Genomic DNA, 23065 nt, shown 5'->3' on the forward strand with positions numbered 1-23065 from the left:
ATAAGAGTGTTTAGAATGTAGTTTATTAATACAGAGATTATGCTTGCCTAAAAGGTTATAGTTTTTAAAAACCAAGTGCTTTAGAATAAGAAAAAATCAGCAGTTTTGACAGAATTCTATCTATATTTGTATATACAGTATGCACAAAACAATATGGCATTCATCAATAAGTCATATTCATAGGAAAAATGTACTTGGGAAATAGCAAAACTTAAATAATAGATATACTTAGCAATTCCAATCATATTGCAGTTTTGGTATGAATATGTTTGCTCACTTAAAATACTAATAGGCAGTCTAATATGTGTATCTCATCATTCATGTCTCAAATCTAAGAATATAAATTACATAATAATTTGTTGCCCATTTGTGATTTCTTGTTTTTAATTTTTTTTGCATTCTTGAACAGACTGTTCATTAAAATAATTAAGATAAGTTCAAAATTTATCTGTGAGACCAAAATGTATGTAAGTGGTCATGAACAGGAAGAACAAGGGATATTTTAATGTCCAGAATTATTACTATATATAACCCTGAAAACATGATATTTTCTCATAGTTTTATATTATGAATATTACCCTATACAAGATGAGTATTACAGGAATATTTTCTTTGTGGAAAAAATCCAAAAAATGTCATTAAGATTATATTTATAACTCATATCGGATTTAAATAACAGTAGTTATTACAGATTTATACTTCTTCAAACAATTGCATGGTTTGTTATTATTACTTGGTCACTGTTTAAAGAACTTTGTATGTTAGCATATATACATATATATATATACATATACATACATACATATATACATATATGAGTGAACTGGGGGATTGAAACTGATATTAAAGCGGTAGGAGATGACTCATGGGCTAACAATGTTTGCTGCCCCAGTGGCAGGACATAACTTAAGATACTAAGAAAAACTAGAAAGCTGGGTGTGGCCACAGGATCTGGAGCCCCAGCACTGGTGATGGATGAGAGGAGACTGATGAGGACTCCTGGCCCTTGCTGACCACCTGCAGAGCTCCAAGTCCACTGAGAGACACTGTCTCAAGAGAATAAGCCAATAAGAGATAAACAGGACTTTTGAGTGTCTTCCTGTGTGCCAGGTACACAACTTGAACACACACATATGCCAAACACACATGTACATGCACATAAAAAATAAATACCGAATAATAAAATTGTAAAATATTTTGACTTACATATTTCTTTGCATGTTATTCTGTATCATAGGTATAAAATCACCACTTTTCTTACCCTTTTGAGACAAGATCTTACCATATAGCACAAACTAACCTAGAACTTCCTATGTATAACATAGGTTGTCCCCTAGATTCTATTGTTTAAGATTCTAATAAGACTCTATTATTTCTGCTTCCTAAGGTGATATATTGTTGGCATATACCACCAAACCAACTTACACATTTTTTTGGTGTATGTGGTATGTGTGCACATGGACACTTGTGTAGATCTTATGCTTGTTTATGTGTTGGGGGTGTGTAGCCAGGCATGTGAAGTGAAGACCATATGTCTATATATGTGTCTGCCTAAATTCCTCTCTAACTTGTATTTTGAGACAGTGCCTCTGTGTCCCTGGAACTCAATGTTTGGCTAGTCTGGCTAGCCAATAATAGCCAGAGATCCAATTATTTCACTCCCCAAACACTAGGACCACATTTTTCCATCATAATATCCAGTTTCTCATATGAGTGCTAGGAATTCTAACACAGAGCTACATGCTGAGCAACAAGCACTTTATCAACTGAACCATCCACTCAGCCTAAAAGCATGTTCAATAAGCATTGGCCACTGGAACAATTGACAAATAATATTAGCATTCAGAACAAGATTAAGTATCCTAAATTGATGAATAATTATGCTAATTTTCCTATAAATAGATGGAATATTTATTAGAAGTAGGAGATTCAGATTAAGAAGTCTAATAACAGAAATAATATAAAATAATTCTTAATCTTATACTGTATTTATAATTTTATTGATATAATCAATGTATTCTTTTTCTATGAATATCAGAGTTAAAAACAAGAGAGTAAATCATGTCCTTAGATAAGTATTTTAAAATCAAGACACGCAAGTAAAATAAATATTGGAACATGGTAGATTTCTTCATGAGTTTGGAATTTTAGATTAGTATAATGCTGTTTGTAATTTTTTGTGTATATTAGAAGCATTTGTGGTAGGAAGGTAAGCTGAATAAGCTAAGTTTATTTTCTTTTTCTTTTGATGTGATCATACTATTTCTGTGTAAAAACATTAAAATTTTACATAAAATACCTATTTGTGTTTTACTGAAGAAATAATTCAAAATACGAATAATGGACCCTGTACTGGTTTGCATGCCCAGTATATGAGTAGTGTCAGGAAGCATTCAGGGTGTTGGGAGTCATGTAGCCTACTCTCAGATCTGCATATGACTGCCTGTGCAACAGGTTTCCTTGGGACAAGGTGTCTTGTGGAAATGGACTCTCACTTGGCAAGGACTAGTAGTCCACAGGACAGTGTAGGAATTTACAAAATCCATGCAGCTTGTAGGCCCTTTTCTCTCTCATTATACTGTTGATTCTTTGGGTGGTTTTTAGTATTACTTTGTCAGTTACACATGTAGTAGCTATAATTTTCCTTGAAATTTTTCTTTGTTTTCAAATACTTTCCTCTAAGTTTCAGCAAGAGGTTAATGCTTCTCAAATCTCGTGCTGGAATTACTAACTACACTTCCCAACTCTGGGAACTTTTCTGATTCAATGAAAATAGGAACATATGAGAAAACAACACTTGGAACATTAACCGTATGTCACAGTTCTGGAAAGGATAGCAGGGAAGGCATACACAGACTAGGAAGAAAGCTCAGGAATACACATAATGACAGCTGTTGAGAGTAAGTTCCCTGGACACCAAACTTAGAATCATTGGTAGGATCTGGTGTGCTCCAAGAGAGAAAAATACAATGCAAAATGTGGGATGGATAGATCCATCTTTACCATGCATAGGAGCTTATGTTGGTAAAAGAAGTATGGTATAACGTGATGGGCAAAGAGTGCTTTATCAAGGCCTGCCTTTTACAGAGAGATTGGAACATGGGACACCTTTGTAGAAAATGGAACTGTATAAAAATATATTTTGTAGACATGAAAGAATTGTCTGGTTTTGAATATTGTTGTCCTTAAGGCACTGTGCTCATGTCTATTACTTTTTAACTTTGTAACCTCAAGTAGCTGCCAGCTGACATAAGTGCTGTGAGAGCAGCCTGTGTCTGGTTTGATATTTAGTTCAGCCTGCAAAAATGCTAAACTTTATGTCTAGAATAAGGTTATGCAGGGGATGGGGAGGTACATTTGGGGAAGCATAAAGGGAACAATGGAGGCCTTCATAAGAATCAAGATGTAGTCCTTAAATTGTGATGTATTTCTTAAAGTCAATGATAAGTAGAAAAAATAGAAGTCAATGATAAAGCCATTTATATAACTGTGCAAGAAAAACTCTATTTAAGTGTAGATAAAAATGGCCTGAACTATTTAGGGACACTTGAGTGCAATCTACTTAGTGGTCAGTTTTCCTTGTGCCAATATCCCTTACCTGTCTCAGGACCTGAACCCTAGCCAAGGCTGGATCCCAGCATCAGGGTTCAGGCCTATGGCATATAGGCACTTTTGCACCCATAGGCAGACTGGCAAAAGAATTTCCCTGGGAGCTCCCAACTCTGGGATCTCTGCCATGTGCCTCATATGTGAACGTGTTCCTGGAAGCCCATCACATTGCATTGTTCCACAGAGATACTGTGCTCAGGACTACTAAATCAGAACAACTGCCACTATCCTGAAGCACATTTCCCCTCACATTTTGCTGGTGAATAAGTGATGCTCTAATAGGATAATTTCATCAATAACTTTACTTGTACAATTTAGTATCATGAGACACACTGGAGCAGGGGATGAAACAATGTTTTCTGTCTTGAAAGTCTCTCCTGAGCTGGCACAACCTTGCCTATAGCTTATGGGCAGTACACATACAATTTGCTCAGATAGTCATTGCTTTAAGAGTTTCTGGAGGGATGGGGATTTAGCTCAGTGGTAGAGCACTTGCCTAGCAAGTGCAAGGTCCTGGGTTCAGTCCTCAGCTCCAGAAAAAACAAACAAACAAACAAACAAACAAACAAAAAACCCCAGAGTTTCTGGATCAAGTCTGTGGATACATAAGGTTCAAGAGTGCTGATTGCAACAATCTTATAACACGTATCATCACTGATGCAAAGTCAACTTTATCTAGAAAAGTGTTAAATCTAATGAGAATGCTTGAGTATTTCTAAAAATTAAAAACTTTTGTTTTTCAAATTTTGAATGAAAATGAGTTAGTCAATAAGTCTCTAATAAGAACTCTAAATATTAAAAAAGAATGTTCCATCCTATGTCATAGAAGCTATAATAATTACAATCATTTTTTTTATTTTTAACCTTTTAATTTTGAAATAATTAATGACTCATAAGAAGTGGCAAAATAGTACCAAAAAATGTCATATATCCTTGAAGTAATTTAAATATAAGCTGACAGCCTACCTAATTAGAGTACAATATCTAAACTAGACAAGTTGTATTGTTAAATACAATTAATTATATACAGACACTTGTAGGATTCCACCAGCATTCATGTGCATTGATTTGTGGAAGTTTGCAAGTCAAGGTCTGTTAAAGTATGAGGGTATTAAGGTTTCATAGGTGCATGTTTAAATGAAGTAAAGATCTCTTCTAAAATCTTGTTCCTCTTTTTTAATTCTATTATTTTGGTGATTTTTGCCTTTGAGTCAAATGGATGACAGAATGCAGGTTATAAGGGACTGGGCTGAGAGGGCGTGTGTGGATCAGAGGGTCATGATCATAGTTCACAGGTTTTCATTTTGATGAAAGGTGCAAGTTTAATAAACTTGTTACTACACATGAACATTGATTAATGGCATTAATAGTGAGTGTATTCTTCTCATTACAAAATGTAATTATATAAAGTATTACATATTTTGTTAAAAACTTTTAGGAATTCTATAGTATATATATATATATATATATATATATATATATATATATATATATATATGCAAATCATAATGGTGCATCCAATACATGCATGTAAGTTTATGTCATTTAAAAATAAAACACACCTGACACTGGCAATATGGTTTAGAGTTTAATAGCATGTACTGCTTTTCTAGAGACCCAACATCAGATCCCTGATGACACCTTAGGTTGTTTGCAACCACATGTAACTCCAGTTCTAAGAGATACCATAACCTCTTCTTGGTTCTATAGACACAGACAAGCATATGAACATTCATACCTGCAGACACCACGTCTACATAAATTAAAAAAAAAACATTCTTTGGAAAAAAATCATATCCTTTAAAAAGTGTGGAAAAATAAGTATGCAAAAGAATTTCCACCTTAAACTGTACCTTAGGCTCAACCTGAAACTTCTGAGTTAAATTATGGTAATGAATAATAATTATTCTAATTTTTTTCATGTTTATTTGGTGAGAGATGAGAGTTATATTTAATGTTTAAGTACCCCACAAACAATTCCATTTTATGAGACAGCTATTTGTAGAACATTAGAAAATAAAGCACTAATTTTTGTTGCCATCAACATTATGGTTGCTGATTAAAATTGAAGCATCCCAGCAATAATATAGAGACTAATTATGTGAAAGAAATAGTTGCAGACATTAGAAATTCAGCAAACATTTCATCAGCACTTGCCAGATTTCACTGCTTATCAAAGACTGAATGTCAAATCCTAGCAATTTTGAAAGGTTTCATTATAGAAAATTACATTAAGACTGGCTTTCCATGTTTGATAGCATGCTGAGGTCTTTCTGGAAGTAAAGAACATGTGGTTACTTGAATGCAGAATGAACATGAGTTACCACATTTCTAAGCATTCAATTCTAAAACAAAAACTAAGATAAATTGTAGCATGAATCTTAAAGAATCTTATTAACAAAATCAAACCTGAGGCCAGTTATTGGGGTGAATGCTAAAAGATCAAAGAAGCAGAACACACCACAGCTACCTCACCTTGCCAATTCCTCAGCTGATCCTGTTTCCTCAGACTGAAAGCTTCTGTGTCCTCATCCCAATGGCTATCAGCTGAACTGCTGCTAGAAGCCTAAAAGCTTAAACAGCCAAAATGCTTCTAGAAAGTTTCTGGCCCTTACTCCTTATATACCTTTCTACTATCACTCCCTGGGACTAAAGGCTCACTTTCTGGGATTAAAGGCGTGAGTCACCATGCTTGGCTGTATCCTTGAACAGATCGATGTCTGCCTCTGGAATGCTAGGATTAAAGGCATGTGCTACCTCTGCCTAGCCTCATGTTTAATATTGTGGCTGTTCTGTCTCTGACCCACGATAAGTTTATTAGAATGCACAATATTTCAGGGAACATAATACCACCACAATAAATTGTAGCAGGAATCTTAAAAAATTCTTATTAATAAAATCAAATATGAGCCAGGTATTGGGGTGAATGCTGGAAGATCAGAGAGACAGAACAAGCCACAGCTACCTCACCTCGATAGTTCCTCAGCTGATCCTGTTTCCCCAAACTGGAAGCCTCTCAGACCTCATCCAGAATGAATCTCAGCTGAACTGTGCTGCTAGAAGCCTGAAAGCTTAACCAGCCAAATGCTTCTAGTTTCTTGCCCTCACACCTTATATACCTTTCTATCATCACTCCCTGGGATTAAAGCCTTGCTATTAGCTCTGACCCCCAGGCAAATTCATTTATTAACATACAAATAAAATCACATTTCAGTACAAATAAAATATCACCATAATAAATAGTATATCTCTGTGGATAAAATATTCATATTTTTCTTACAGTGGTTATTATTATTTGGGGGGAAAGAGTATTAGTAAGGATAAATACTCTTAACATTTATTTCTTTTTATTTTTATTAGACACATACATATGAAAACCCATATATGAACATATATACACACTTGCATGCACACACTGTTCTTCAAAAATACTCTCCCTTGCTAGCCTTTCTTATCTCATTTCTTCTCTCTCTGAATCTCTTCCTATTACCAATAAGAAAATCCCCCAGCATGCCTTTTTCGTTTGTCTTAATGGGTATTACTCCACACTGTACTCTCTGCTGACCCTATTATCTATTTAAAATTATGCAGATTTTATACTAGTTGTTATAAACACACTACATTCTTATTTGTTTTACACTAATATCTCAATACCTTTTTTTAATCTAATGTCAATACCAAAGTAAACTTTTCTAGAGAATTCATTATTCCTTAAATAACAACCTTTTAATATTTTGAATGAGTTATAGAAAGATATCTTGGAGGTTGAAAATGCTTTATTTATTTTTGATAATCTCATCTATTGCATTTTGATAATATGCACCACTTGACCAACTCCCAAATCATGTCCTCTTCCATACTGTGGTAGTTTGAAAGTAATTGGTCCCCATGATATCAAAGGCACTATTAGGAGGTGTGGCATATTGGAGTACGTGTGGCTTTGTTGTAGGAAGTGTGTCACTGTGCAATGGGCTTTGAGGATTCCTCTGCTCACGTTACTGGCAAGTGTCTCAATTGAATTCCTGGTTCCTGCAAGATGTAGCACTCACAGCTCCAGCATCATGTCTGCCTGGCACAATGCCATGTTCCCCTTCATGATGATAATAGACGGATCCTCTGAAACTATACTTGAGCTCTTTCAATTATTATTTTTTTTTTTTATAATTTATGAGATGCTGTGGTCATGGTGTCTCTTCTCAGCAATAGAGAACCTAAAAAAGACAGAAGTTGGTACCAGGGAACTGAGGTGTTGCTGTTACAGGCCAGATCATAGATTTGTTTGGAGCAATTTTAACTTTGGTACTCTTGGTTATGAAAACAGTGGAATGCTTTAAGCAATGCTTACTGGGCCATACTAGTAGGAGCATGGAAGACAGTGGTGAAAGTGGTGTTAAATGTGATTTGATGAACTGTCTGGGCCCAGCTCAAGAGTTGACAGAGAAGGATGCTAGTATGTGGTCTAGAGACTGGTCTTGTGATATTGTAGTGAAGAAAGTGGATGCATTTTGCCTTCAGCTGAAGAGTCTGCCTGAGACTAAAGTGAAGAGTTCAGATTAGTTCCATTTGCAGAAGAAATCTCAAATCAGCCTAGTATAGGTTCTGTTGTGTGGTTACTAGTATTCATTCTTATAAAGATGTTATAATGAAAAGTAACAAACTGAACAGGGTAAATTACAAAATGTAAATTTTGAGGAGAGAGAGAGAGAGAGCACCAGGAAGTGGAACAGAGCTAAATTCTGTATTCAATGAGATAAACAGGTTATGAAATTAGAGAGTACTGACCTCATGGCAAGATCCTTTCCAGCTGAGTTTCCACCTTATAAGAAGGAACTAAAAAAAAAAAAACCTTAGTTCTGGGTGAGGTAGGACACACCTTTAATTCCAGGACTGGGAAGACAGTGGTTGACAGATCTCTGGAGTTGAAGCCAGTCTGGTTTACAAAGCAAGTTTCAGGACAACCAAGCTTAGGCAGTAAAAGACAGAAAGCCTGTGATGATGTAGTTGAATGGGGAAGAGGAACAAACAGCAGAGCTTGGCAGTTTTGGCCATGTGGTTCTGAAGCTATGGAATTTGCCTCCTCAAATAAGGGAAAGTACTGAGGCCAGGCATGTGTCTGTCCCCGAAGAGAGGCCTAGAGAAGCTATTGTGTGAAGGTGTGAACTTGAAGCCTCAATTGCCTTGTAGGACTCAAGATGTAGGAGATGACAGAGTTATGGGATAGCTGCCAAGGAGAGCTGCTAAAAGGGAATATGACCACTCAAAAAGAAACAAGTGTGTTGCAGTCAACAAAACTGAGTGGAGTTGGAGAGGTGGAGAGTGTTTTGACATCAGACATGGACATATAGAGTTTGGATTTTGCCCAGCTGGATTTTGGTCTTGCTTTGGTCCAGTATTTACTTTCTATACTTCCTTTTCTGCATTTTGGAATTATAATGTATATCCTGTGCCATATGTTTTGGAAGTATGTGATCTGTTTCTTGATTTTTATAGGTGATTGCAATTAAGCCATTCATAAATCTCAGAAGAGACATTGAATTTTGTACTTTAAATCATTGAGACTGTTATAGACTACAGGAATTTTGAAGTTGGACTAAATGATGCTGTGGATATCACTTTGTATGCTGTGAAAGTGTTGCTCTGATTTGGTTGATAAATAAAGCACTGATTGGCCAGTAGCCAGGCAGGAAGTATAGTATAGGCGGGACAAGCAGAGAGGAGAATTCTGGGAACAGGAAGGCTGAGTCAGAAGTCATCAGCCAGACACAGCAAGATGTAAAAGTACCGATAAGCCACAAGTCACATGGCAACATATAGATGAATAGAAATGGGTTAATTTAAGATATAAAAACTAGATAGCAAGAAGCTTATCATGGCCATACAGTATATAAGTAATATAAGTCTCCCTATATTTATTTGGTTCTGAGCAGCTACAGGAGCCAGGTGGAAACAGGAAAACTCCAGCTACAAATGAATTTTTGAATTATAATATTATTATAAGCTTATGGGGCCAGAGGATGTGATATGGTAGTTTAAATATAATTGGCCACCATAATCACACAGGGAGTGGTACTTTTAGGAGGTGTGGCTTACTGGAGTAAGTATGGCCTTGTTGGAGGAAGTGTGTCACTGTGGGGGTGGAGTTTGAGGTTTCCTATGCTCAGGATACTGCCCTGTGTCTCATGTTGCCTGCAAGATATAGCACTAGCAGCTCCAGCATGATGTCTGCCTCAATACCACCATGGTTCCTGTCATGATGATAATGGACTGAACTTCTGAAACTATAAGCAGACCACTCCAATTAAATGTTTTTCTGTGGTCATGGTCTTTCTTCACAGCAGTAGAGAATCTAAGACAACCTGCTTTCTATCCCCAATATGTCTTAAAACCATTGAGTTAAACTTGTGTGACCCATTTACTCTTTGGTCTGTAGTCATCCTCCTACACATAGGGGTTGATAACCAGAGATTGCAGCCTTAAAGAAAACTACCTCTTCCTTTTGCAGCAGCTATAAATTAGCAATATCACCTCAACTAATGGTGGATTTTCATGCCTACATCACACATGATGAGTTGTTTCTGGCATGTGCAGATAATGTGCATGTTGTTTCAATTGCTTTGATTTCATATGAGCAAATGCCTGATTATGTCCAGAAAACATGATTTCCTTGTAATCACCCACAACTACAGTCTATGGCTATTAGAATCTGTTGGCCCTCCCTTCCATAATGACCTAACACCATAGGTTCTACAGTTTTTATATAATGTCAATGTAAATTATTGGTTTGCCTTTATTTTTCTTGAATTAAGAGTTAATTTTACAATTTTGGGCCTAAAGGGATACTGTAAAAAGTATAAAATATTTTCATTTTTCTTCTACTTACCTGCATTCCATTCACATAAAAGAAAAATTTACTTGTTCTTTAAAATCCCATAATATTATAATTAATATTTGCCTGTTTCCATTTTGTTTTATATTTTGTTTACCTTGTATTTTGATGACATCTGTCTTTGAATTTCCACCTCTTAACTTGTCCTGGACCCCCCACAGAACCTCTTCTAAGTTTGAAATAGTCTTTTCTTATAAATAACCCATTAGGTCCAGTTAATCCTGCCTATATGCACATGGCTGCAGGAACATCAAGTGAAACATGAGCCTCATGTCCTCTTCCCCATTTATGCTGCAATTTTTGGTGACTAGATCTTATTCAAGTCTTGTATATACCACCATATGTATTCTGAGTTCATGAATGACTAGTATATAATAGTCATTCATTCCAAATTCTAACAATTGGAATCTTTGCACTTAATTTTCTATATTTTTTTGAGCCTTGATGGGAGAAGTGTGATATAGTTCTCCCTTCTGGTGCTGAATACTCTTCAGGGACCTTTAGTCTGCTCTTGCCTGGTTGTGAGACTGTACTAAGAAAAGTCCAGGGCTGGAGAGATGGCTCAGAGGTTAAGAGCACTGAATGTTCTTCCAGAGGTCCCGAGTTCAATTCCCAGCAACCACAGGGTGGCTCACAAACATCTGTAATGAAATCTGGTGCCCTCTTCTGGCCTGCAGGCATACATGCAGACAGAACACTGTATAGAATACAAATAAATAAATCTTAAAAGAAAAGTCCATTGAAAAAAAAAGAAACTTCTGTAATGAGGCATGAGAATTATATTAATCTATATGTAAAATGGTAAGATTTTAGATTTATTTGAAACTATATTCATTTAGCAAAAGGACAATTAATTTCTACCCTAAGATTGATAATAACTCTATATATCCTTGGCCAGATTTACAGTATTAAGCATGAGTTCCCTTATCTGGACTAAGCATTATATTGAGTCAGAAAGTTTTTGGTTATTTCATGTTACTTTTTTCCATGCCATTTCCAATAATCATCCCCTTTATAACTACATTAATGACAGGTATTTCACTATGTAATCCCCAGTGATATTTTTTTTGTCTCCAGAATCATAGTAGGTATGATTTCTTATATCTGATTGTTTTTATTGAATAGCAATACTATGAACATTTTCTATTATGTACGTTGTTACACATATTATTGTAGTACTTTTAATTACTTTTTTCTTACTAAAATGTTTAGTTTTATAATATATTTCTTTTTCAAAAAGAAGTGAAAAGGTATGAAAAACATTAAACTCCTAGGAAAATGTGTCTACTGATAAGTATTTATGTTTTGTCAAGATAGTAGAAAAGAGAAAAGAATAAGATGAAGGCATGGGAAAGAAAGAATCATAATTTTCATTGTGAGTTTCTTTAAGTGATAAAAGGATACAGGTATATGAACTCAGGAAGAGAGTAGACTGTAGCATGAATCTTAAAAGTTCTTATTAGTGAAATCAAACCTGAAGCCAGGTATTGGGGTGAATGCTGGAAGATCAGAGAAGCAGAACAGCCACCGCTAACCTCACCTTGCTAATTCCTCAGCTGATCCTGTTTCCTTAGTCTGGATGCCTCTCAGCTGAACTGTGCTGCTCAAAAGCCTAAAAGCTTCATTAGCTATAGTTCCCAGTCCTCACACCTTAAACACCTTTCTGCCTCCTGCCATTACTTCCTGGGATTAAAGGCATAACTCACCATTCTTGGCTGTTTCCAATGTGGCCTTGAACTCACAGAGATCCAGATGGATTTCTGCCACTGGAATGCTAGGATTAAAGGTGTGAGTGCCACTGTTTTCTGGCTTCTATGTCTATCTAGTGGTTGTTGGGTTCTCTGACCCCAGATAAACTTAATAGAGTGCACAGTATTTTGGGGAACACAATACAACCACAGTAGAGATGTCCTAAACAGGAGGGACTCAATAGAGTTAAGACTGGTAGTGAGAATATACATACATATATTTGTATGTATAGACATTTATATACATATATATGAGCATATAGAAAAAATAACTTAGAAAATAGTTTGTTTAATATCTAAACTTTAAAATCTTGTAATAATACCATGCCAGAGATAGATAAGATACATGGGAAGTTGTTATAAATTCTTTTGCCTAAAGAATAAATAGTATGAACAATTATTGGAAACAATGTAAACTATGAATCAGGTGATAATATTCTGTTGAATTCACATCAGTTACTATGACCTAATACTAGTGTGTGTGATGAAAGTGTTAGTTCAAGCATTACTTGAAATTTTTGTTAAAGAACCAGAGGAACATATACAGTTGTGAATAGGTAAAACTTGAGACTATGATTATCAGGAGAATAAGTAGTTCACCTTAGGTTCATTAAAGGTTAGATACCATATTTTTTATAATTCTTTTATAAATGATGCTCATTTTAGCTACTATGCCATTTTTGTTCTTTTATCAGCAATTATACTATTGGAAAATAGTTAAATAGATACAAATATTAAAACTGCATTGTATTTCCTGAAGACAGGAAATTAATTGTCTGAATATTCATTTGTCTTAATATAGGCCTGTAGATTATTTATTAAATAAATTTATTATAATAACTTCTTTGCATTTTACATTTTGAACTGAAACACATTTTATGATTTAGATATAAATACAGGTTAAATTAAATAGTTACAACTTCACTATATTCTCTACAACATTATAAATACTTTATTTCATGAAGTGTAAAATGAAATTTCCTTAATGATAAGTGTAGAAGAGCCTTAAGATGACAATTCATCATTTAATCTATAATTGACCAATAAATATGACAAGATAATCTTACTTGAGTGCCAATAATTAGGGATTTTATATTTATGTGATTTAATAAGTGAGAATGATCTTAATGTTAGCAATAATTTCATTTTGTAAATTAGGTAAAGTTGGAACTTACCATTTCTTTGGAGTCACTAAAGTTTATAACTAGGAGCAATAATCTGGAAACAGTAAAGACTGAAGTGATTAGAAGAAAGAAGTTCAGTTACAAAAAGAATCTGTGACAGTAAACTTAGGAAGAAGATGCATTTTGCTTCAATTACACTTTCACTTATGCCTATAAATTTTAATTTATTAGGGAAAGCAAAATCATCCTTCAAGTTAGTTTAAAATATGGAATTATTATCTATATGTTAGAGTATTTTAAAATTTTTAGCCCATTGTCAAAATTGAGTCTGAGATGTGGACAAGTAATCTTGACCTCTGAAAGAGCTATGTTTAATATATAGAGGAAAAATATTTACATGTGTAAAATCCAGCCTTCCTGAATATGTAGGCATCATGTCCTAGGTGTTTGTATTAAAATACTGTGGATAATAATCTAAAGCTAAATTGCTCTTTTATATGTCACCATTTATGATACAAACAATTCTTTATCTGAAGTAGCTCAGCTGTGTAACTACAGAATGTGCTATTAGAGTGATTTTATTTGAATTTGTGCTTTTGTACCATCTGTTTGACTTTGAAGTATTTAAGTTCATTTTACTCTCAGCAAATAAATGGGATGCAAAATTTACATGGAGAAATCAATAGCATTTCTAGAGACACATGGCAAATATTCTGAGATAGTAACTAGAGAAACCACCCCAATAAGAGTAGCCTCAAAAATATTTAAACAAACATAACCAAGAGAATGAAAAAGTTGTAAAATTAAGAGGCTGGGACACTTTAAAAAAGATATACATAAGAATATACCAGATGGAAAAATCTCCAAGACTCATGGATTGGTATGACTAATAGTGTGAAAATGGCCATTGTTCTAGCAGCAATTCAGTTTTTATGCAATCCTCATCAAAATTTGACTGCATTTCTTCATGGTAACTGAACAAAATTGCACATTTCATGAGAGTATATAACATACCTCAAACTGCAAAAACAACACCACCAACAAAAACATTGGAGTATTACTCAGTTCCTAAGAAAATTGAAATTGTGTAATTTGCAGGTAAATGGATGGAGCTGAAAACAATTTCTCAGTGAAGCAATCCATATACAGAAAGACAAAAGTTACATGTTCCCTTAGTTGTTGTTAGCTGTGTATCTTCCTGTGTGTTTGGATCTTTGGAGAACTGATAGAGGTCTTGAAACTTCTAAAGGGTCATGAGGCAGAGGGGAATGTTTTCAAAGATAGAGTTAGAAAGCAGTGATGTAACCAGTGAAGGTAGAGTAATGAAATGGGAAAGTGTTAAATTGGATTAAGAGATTGGTTGGTAGGGTAGAAGAGAAAATGTGGTGAGCTATAACTAATATTAAAAAATATATTAAAAAGTACATGGTTTGGGAGGCAGTATCAGGGGGATCTCTGTGAGTTTGAGGCCAGCCTGGGCTACAGAGTGAGTTCCAGGAAAGACTCAAAGCTACACAGAGAAACCCTGTCTCGAAAAAACAAATATTTTCCATATATATATATGGAAATCTAATACTGTATATGCTCTCTAAAAATATTTAAATATAAATATACATGCATAGAGTTTAAATGAAATTAATTTATAATAGGGCACTATAGCTGCTACTAGATACCGCATGCTAACCAAAAAGAAGGCAAGTAACAGGAAAAGGCTACTTCTTGGGAGTTGTTGTTCCCATAGAACTCCTGAATGTAGCAGACTATTGCTCATGTAAAGATGACTCTCCAATACTTGATATTAAAACCTAAGACACCACACATTAAGACATAGAACCTAGAAAGTTCAAGTCAGTGCTCACCTGGAAGCTTAATGCCTACTGGATAGTTTTCATAGTCCTGGGAAGTGCTATGTTATACATGCTAAAAGAGGGTAAAAGTGATGATCATTTTTACCTAGCTGTGAACTCTAAGAGATAAAACAATGAGCTAGATATGTCTCCTGCTGCAATAGCGGTATGAATATTATGGGAGGACTCAACCATTTTATAATTTTATGTAAGTCCTGCTTCACAAAATGAAATCCGTATCTGGAACCATATTGTGACCCACAAACAATGGCTTGACAGGTCAGAGGATGTAGCTAAGGATTTCTTGCTATTATTAAAGTAAATGTCCATGAATTTAAACTGTCTATTAACAAGTTAGCATTCTACTCACAGATTAGTTCATTTCTCAACACTGATGGGAAAAGTTACTTTTCTTGACAGATGGTGAATAATGTTAAAGTCCTTAACTGATCAAGGTCCAAAAAACAAGACTGTGGAATATCCACCCCTGAATGCAACACACATATTACACTCTTTTCCCCCCCAAATTTATGTACAGTTGTGAAAGGGGGTTCAAAAGAGTGTAAGGTCCAGGATCTATGGATGACTACAAGGAAGTCATGTTGTCTAAGTAGAGCAGGGAAGTTGCTCATATGAGTTCAAAGTAGTTGAGACAGTATGCCTTAGACTTGTGCAAGCCCAACTCCAAGAAACGCCAACATTGAGAAGGAGTTAGACATGGAGTCCCTCCTCTAGCTTGAGGGATGCTGGAAACTGATAAATTCTAATGGAAACGGAGTCAATTTTCTTTGAAGGTGACACCAGTGGTAGGTTGAGCATGCTCCAAGAATCCCATACTACATAGACAGCACCAATTATCCTGATGCAATAGAAAGGGAAACAAAAGGAAGTGGAAACAAAGTTTGGTGGATAGTTAAGGAGGAGTGACCTTGGAAAGACGAGATGAGGGTGAATATGAACAAAATTTATTGTATGAAGTTATAAAAGAACAAAAAGATATATATTAAAACACATAATTACCATATTTACAAATAAGTAACCTGTTCCTGGCACTGAACTTTTCATGTGTTAGCATGTTGTATTTAGTAGAAGCTATATTGTCCCATTTTACATTAATTGCATTTTATCTCATTTATGTATATGTGTATTTATATATTTTAATAAGCATATACAGTATTAGGTTTTCATATGCATTTTTAATTTTTTTAAAAATATGAGCATATAGAATTAAACTTTCAGATTTTCTGCTTTGTACATAGTCACAGCTCAGATAATGTTAATAATAAATATAATAACTGAACACACCAACCCATAAATTGCATATTACACAAATTTTTTTTGTTGTTTTGAGACAGGATTTCTCTGTGTAGCTTTCTGCCATTCCTGGAACTCGCTTTGGAGAGCAGGCTGGCCTCAAACTCATAGAGATCCACCTGCCTCTGCCTCCTGAGTGCTGGGATTAAAGGCGTGCACCACCACCACCCGACCTCAAAAATATTATTTCTCTGCAGTCTACTTGTATTTCCAAATGAAGAGAATTGTGTTATATCTGTAGATGTAATGTCAGGATGGACTATGATAAACTAGCATTTTTCTTTTTATTTGAATACAAATTAACTCAAATACACTTCCACATATGCTTCAAATTTTCAATTAATATACAGTTTGGAATGGACAGAAAAGCTTAGCACTCCTGTTTGATTATTAGGATTAATATTCATGGATAATAATAGTCAATGAAATACTATTATGTGGAAGTTTTAGTGTAGTTTTAGCTAACAGAATTGTAGTACATGAAGTCTAATGAAGTATAACTGTTTCCTCCGATGTATAACTTTCTCTCCCTGAAGAAACAGGTAGAATCACATGATTTAGGAAATGAAATATCCATGGGTCAGGAAGCTCTTGCAAATTACACACCACAAGGATGTCATGGGACTTACAAGGATCATTAATCTTAGAAAGTTACAAGATTTACTCCATCCCCTAAGATTATATTATAATAATATTTGCTGTGACGGAAAATTTGTATACAAATATCAAATATACCCATACATTGTTCAAGAAGCTCTAGATATATGACTTCTATGCACTTCTTAGTGATACAACTGCCTTTGAGTCATTCATGATCCTGTAAGTTTCCTCAAAATACTCATTGATTTACCCAGGTAGTTATGGATGGGATAATTTCTTTCTTGTCATTAATGCCATATCTATGAATGAAATGATTGTGTTGACATATCCCCAGGAACAGCAACACAAAATTCTGGAGGAGTAAAAGTAGGAGACTGGTGTTGGATTTTTAAAAAAATTAATATTTTTTATTACCTGAATGGACATTTGCTTGATATTGAATAATCATCAAATATTATTTGTGTTTTCTTACTTTGAACACCCCCTATTGAATTCCTTAATCCAATTATTTGATTTATTTGTTGTCTATCAACATTTGAATAGGTAAAACATATACATTATATATAGACAATGAAGTTTTATTTACCTAAAATATATATATATGAAATTACAATATGTATAGGCAAAGAGATACAAGGTGAAATCGTGATGTTGAGTGAAATAAGCCAGAGATGGAAAGAAAAATGCCCAGTCTTTTCTTTACATGTACATGTGTAAAGATTTATATCATGAAATTGGAAAGAACCATAAAAGGAGAATAAAAGATCTCCAAGAAAGAAGACCAAGAGGAGGAGATAGAGAGACAAAGACAGAGAGACAGACAGAGAGACAGAGACAGAGAAGTATTAATTATGTTCAGCATCAAAGTAAAATTGAACTATTGGATTGTGGGGGCAAAGAGACCAGCAATTTGGGGTAAAGAGAAAAAGTGGGATGAGAAGAAGTAATAAATATTTATGTATAAAAATGCCATTATGGAACCCATACTTTTTATCCTGACTTAAAAGATGAATTCATTAAGAAGGCCAAGCTGATAATATTTGTTCAGCTAAAGTGACAGCAGGTGACAAAAGGAAAAAAAAAAGTTATACAATTTGAAAATCCTGCTTGCCTAGAATCTGAAATAGAGCCACAGAAGGGAACTTGCAAAGAAATTCAAAACTACTGCCTTTAACAAATTCATTTCCTTTGTCATAACTCAGTGTTTCTAAGGGAATGAATGGTCACTTTCATTGCTCAGGCTAACAAATTGAGGCTGTTGTTAGCTTGTTTCATATGCTAACTAATGTAAGGAAAAACTTACTATGGTTACCATAATGTTTATGAACCACGTTCTACCAAGTGAATGATTTCTGTTTCTTTCTGTTATGCAGTTTTTGTTTCATTTCTTTGTAGGTCAAATATCATATGACACAATAAATAGGATTTCTGGAAAATGATCTTCCCAGATTTAGATGAGTATAGTATTGTCATTATCACATAAATCTACACAATATGTTTTATTAAAAGCAAAAATTTGGCCAGGATTTAGGCTTGACCAGAAAAAGTCTTGTCAGAAAATCTGGTATCTTAAGTTAATTCCATAGAAGTATCTGGAAGAGAACTAATACCTGTTATTTGCCCTCTTACCTCCACAAGTGCGTTCTGAAATGCGTGCACACATCCCATACACAGTACAATTACTCAGAGGTGTAAGCACACACCCCATTCACAGTACAATCACAGACACAAACACCACTTAAAAAAAATAAAAGGAGAAAAACAATTTGACCATGGCCATCTGAAATCAAATATCAGTTTTACTCTCATCTGAGAAAATTCAAAATTCATTTTCAACAAGTCTTTATAAAATATAGAGAAGTCGATTTTCCTTTTCTTTTTTTTTTTTTTTTTTTTGGTTTTTGGAGACAGGGTTTCTCTGTGTAGCTTTGTACCTGTCCTGGAAATCACTTTGTAGCCAAGGCTGGCCTTGAACTCACAGAAATCCACCTGCCTCTGCCTCCCAAGTGCTGGGATTAAAGGTGTGCACCACCACCTTCCCCCCGATTTTTTTTTAACATAATGAAATTATTGAATTTTAACACCATTTAAAAAGCTATTTTCAACAATTCTGTAAAACATGGTGGTAATTCAGATCAAAAGGAAAGAAAATGATATTCTAATACGTTCTAATGAGTAATTTAAACATGATGAAACAAGATATATTATGCACATAGTATGTATTTTTAAATATTACATTTATTAGAAACTAAAATAACATATAGCCCCATATAAACTTCCGTTGTTCACTCAACTCAATCTTCTGAGGAAAAAATTTGTTCTTTCAATCTTTCCCTGATATATTTTACAAATATTCCTGGTACTGTTCTTTGCATCCTCATCATCCCATTGCAATGTTATAACAATTAATGAAAAATACATTTTTCTTTACTATTTTATTGTGGGGAGAAACTATTTTTATTTAAGTTACTCTTAATCATGCCATACCATAACCTAATTGAGTCAATACAAAAATTTCATAAATTATACTGTTAAACCCACATTACCTTAGTCCACATCCTAGGTTCTCCTATTGATGCCATGATGTTTTGAATGGGGACAGATTTACTTTTATAGATTAACTTCTACCTTACATATCATTGTTGAAAATAAAATATCCTCATGCTGTGATAATTTTATGGTTTCATGAGTTATATACATCATTTTTTTTTATTTTGCCTCACTATTAATGTTTGTATATCAACCCAAACTGAAATAAAAAAATTAATCAAAGGCATATTCACATAGATACACAGTAGGGTTATTTATAATGATAAAGTTTTTGGTGCAGACTGAATTCCCATCAATAAAGAAATAGCAAACTATAATGTATCAGCACAAGTGGATGTTATTGAAACATACAAAAGAATAAAGTGTTTATGATACATGCTATAATCTAAGTGTTGATAGATGATAAACATTATACATGCTGTAACATATACATGTTAGGAGTTGAAATATGATGCAAAATGATAGATCAGTACATGTCCTAATGTGGATGAAATTCAAAACCACTTTCCAAAAGAAATGATTTGATTAAATATCATATTTTATCATATTCTCTGTATATGAAATATATAGCTGAAGTATGACCACAGGGATAGAAGCCAAATATCAGTCAAAGGGTGTTAGGAGGATGTACGATTAGGGAGTATTGACCTGTGGGTGTCAGGCTTTCTTTCTTTTTTTTTTTTTTTTTAGGTATCAGGCTTTCTTTAAGGCTTATAAAATATTTCAGAATGTCAGTTAGTTATCACATAGTTTTTATAAGATTAAATTTAAAAACATACATTTATATATAGTAATTTCTCCTTCTAAAACCATTTATTATTTTCAATTAATAATTTAATAATTATCAATGAATATTTCACAGTGTAGTATAAATTTTAAATCAACATACTAATAAAGAAGTTTGCAAATATTAAGTAATATATGTTATAGATTGCAGTTCTGATCTCCAAAGAATATTTTGTAACTTGACTTTGGCCAAAGATTTGTAAACTTTCCTAATATAAATAGTTTCCTTTTTTTTTAAACTAATCTGGGCAATGACAATGATTTGAAGCAAGGTTTATATCTGTCACTTCTACATTAAGCTCATCCCAGGATCATGGGACACAGCTGGCATCACAACAAAACCATATACCACATCAATAGACTAGGATTTGGCTAACTATATCTCTATGGGGATTGTTTGATGGATGTATCTTTAGATAACCTCTTTAGGATAGAAAATGCACCTTGGCATAAAACCATAATACATGCTGGGAGTAATACTTTTACACTTCCTAATTAGTTGGTTTGTGTTAGTACACGATACTCAGCAATAACTTCAAGGATGATCCTACCCAATAATTTATTAAAATACATAATTTAGTAAGTCTTGCAGTGAGGAGCTGAAGTAGTGATATTTGTCATCACTAATACTTCAAGTATATTGGACTACTGACTAATTAATATGAACACATCACTAAAATTCTATGAAATAATCAAATATTCCAGAAATTATAGGTAATATAGTTCCTTGCATTTTGTACATTACTAGAAAAACAACACAACAAGAATTTATGTGGCAAACAACAAAAATTAAGAGCTTGAAATTATCTGAACATAAATAAAGATACTAACTGAAAATAAATATGCTGTCACAGGAGAGAACAAAATGATTCTTCTTTGTTCTATAATGAAGAGTGATTAGTGAGTTTAAACGATCTAACATAATAGTTATTATAGACTGTCACCTATAAACCATTTATTTTGTAATATGTATTAGATGAGGAGAGAAAACCAGAAATAAGGCTATACTTAATTGTAATAAAATTCAATGTCAAGAAGAACGTCAGTTATTGCAGCAATTGAAGGTTATCCTGTGCAATGCTCAATTTTATTTTAAGTCTCCTGAACATGGTATGGATAATATTTGATAGTGGATTTTTATTTATTTAGATTAATATTGAAATGAGAAAATAGATTTCACTAAAGTCTGTGATGTTTGGGCAAGGGCTCATGGTGCTTCCCCAGCAAGCCCATTTTAGTAGGATATAGAGATATTTCTTTCACAACTCCCTTTTCTATCCAGAGCAGTAGTAAGCAATAAGAAAATAGCCACAGCAATTGTTGTAGCCATGGGTTTTCTTTGTTTGCTGTTGTTGTTTTCTTCCCCAAGTCTTACTGGTTCTTCTTTGAGGCTATTCTGGGAGAATTAAAACTGTTTCAGATACACTGGAGCAAGTTGTTATTAAGGGAATGCTATTAGAAATAATTTTATTGCATTATTTGTGAGGCTATTAATAAGCTTTACTAAGAACAAACTGCAATTATTTTATCTATACTGAAGAAAGATCAAAGGACAAGGCAGGGGCCTTTGGGCAACTCTAAAAGAAGACATTGGTCAAGCAATAGCATTCTTTGGGTTGTAATAGATGTAAGCTATGAGCTTTAGGGAAGCCACACACAAGTTAGTAATACTTATTGACCACAGTATTTCACCATTATCTTTTCTTCCCCCATTTCCTATTTAATTGCTTTTTATCTGTATTCATGATGGTGGAACACCTTTAAGTCCTTTAACAGGGTGATGCCAACCTTTGCTGCTGATAAAGTAGACTTGGCATTCACTAAGCAAGGACATTCAGTGAAAGTGCTTGATACTCTTTTTCCTCACATCTAAACTGATGAGTCAAATAATGCTATAATGCTATGCTCTGTATATTCCTTCATAGAAGAGATATAATGGAATAATTCAGAGACAGTCAATGAAATAGTATAATTCTTTCTGATAGATTCTCAACAATTCAACTTGAAATGGTATTGAATAATTGAATATATATTATATATATATATATATATATATATATATATATATATATATTATGCTATATTATCCTCTGTCTAACTAATTCTATTCATTCAGACAAAAAAAAAAACAGTAGAAATTCTTACTATTCCATAGCAACATATTTATACTAATTTGGGGGTTTTTATTTCTGTCATCTATTTTCCTCTAATATCTAATCTTATTTTTCTTATTTTTGATAGGTTTTCAACTAAGGTTTACATCTGAACTTTTTAAAAAATTAGATCAGGTATAATGTATTTCAAAAATGAGAAAGTTAATTTTTAAGAGTAAAAGTTAAAATTATTCTTTATTTTAAAAGGATTTATTGTTTATTGTTGTAGGTGTATATATAGGCTTATTGTTATATGTAGGTATAGGTATGTAAACATGAATAGAGTTAGCCACAGGTGCCAGAGATATCAGATCCCTCAGGAGGTAGAGGGACAAACAATTGTGAGCCATCCCATATGAGTGTAAGGAAATAAACCTGACTTCTCTGCAATAGCAGTACATGCTTTTAATCTCTGAATAATTTCTCTAGCCCTTACTAACAATTGGTA

Source organism: Onychomys torridus, chromosome 9 (genome assembly GCF_903995425.1).
Source record: "Onychomys torridus chromosome 9, mOncTor1.1, whole genome shotgun sequence".
NCBI classification, from domain to species: domain Eukaryota; kingdom Metazoa; phylum Chordata; class Mammalia; order Rodentia; family Cricetidae; genus Onychomys; species Onychomys torridus.